Source organism: Camellia sinensis, unplaced genomic scaffold, assembly GCF_055761805.1.
Source record: "Camellia sinensis isolate YWXY unplaced genomic scaffold, ASM5576180v1 Unanchor4, whole genome shotgun sequence".
In the NCBI taxonomy this organism is placed as follows: domain Eukaryota; kingdom Viridiplantae; phylum Streptophyta; class Magnoliopsida; order Ericales; family Theaceae; genus Camellia; species Camellia sinensis.
This window is the reverse complement of record NW_028129277.1, coordinates 18737501-18738824: the sequence shown is the minus strand read 5'-3', so window position 1 is coordinate 18738824 and position 1324 is coordinate 18737501.

Genomic DNA, 1324 nt, shown 5'->3' with positions numbered 1-1324 from the left:
TGGCATGTCATGCGGGCCGAGGCCGTGGCACGGCATGCGGGCCGAGGCCGTGGCACGTCATGCGGGCCGAGGCCGTGGCATGGCATGTTTGGCAACGCCGTGGCAAGACATGCGGGCTGTGGCATGGCATGGCATGCGGGCCGAGGCCGTGGCTCGACATGTTGGCCAAGGCTAAGGCATGGCACGCCGGGCAACGCGGTGGCATGGCATGCTGGGCAACGCGGTGGCAAGGCATGCGGGCCGAGGCCGTGGCATGGCATGTTGGGCAACGCCGCAGCAAGGCATGCGGGCCGAGGCCGTGGCATGGCATGCGGGCCGAGGCCGTGGCATGGCATGCGGGCCGTGGCCGTGGCATGGCATGTTGGGCGACGCCGTCGCAAGGCATGCGGGCCGAGGCCGTGGCATGGCATGTTTGGCAACGCCGTGGCAAGACATGCGGGCCGTGGCATGGCATGGCATGCGGGCCGAGGCCGTGGCACGGCATGCGGGCCGAGGCCGTGGCATGGCATGTTGGGCGACGCCGTAGCAAGGCATGCGGGCTGAGGCCGTGGCCGTGGCATGGCATGCGGGCCGTGGCCGTGGCATGGCATGGCATGCGGGCCGAGGCCGTGGCATGGCATGTTGGGCAACGCCGTGGCAAGGCATGCGGGCCGAGGCCGTGGCATGGCATGATGGCCGAGGCCGTGGCATGTCATGCGGGCCGAGGCCGTGGCATGGCATGTTGGGCGACGCCGTAGCAAGGCATGCGGTCCGAGGCCGTGGCATGTTATGCGGGCCGAGGCCGTGGCATGGCTTGTTGGGCGACGCCGTAGCAAGGCATGCGGGCCGAGGCCGTGGCATGTCATGCTGGCCAAGGCCAAGGCATGACATGGCATGGCATGCGGGCCGAGGCCGTGGCATGGCATGTTGGGCAACGCCGTGGCAAGGCATGCGGGCCGAGGCCGTGGCATGGCATGATGGCCGAGGCCGTGGCATGCCATGCTGGCCAAGGCTAAGGCATGGCATGCCGGGCAACGCGGTGGCATGGCATGCTGGGCAACGCCGTGGCAAGGCATGCGGGCCGAGGCCGTGGCATGGCATGTTGGGCAACGCCTTGGCAAGACATGCGGGCCGAGGCCGTGGCATGGCATGGCATGTTGGGCAACGCCTTGGCAAGGCATGCGGGCCGAGGCCGTGGCATGGCATGCTAGCCGAGGCCGTGGCATGGCATGTTGGGCGACGCCGTGGCAAGGCATGCGGGCCGAGGCCGTGGCATGGCATGCGGGCCGAGGCCGTGGCACTGCATGTTGGGCGACGCCGTAGCAAGGCATGCGGGCCGAGGCCG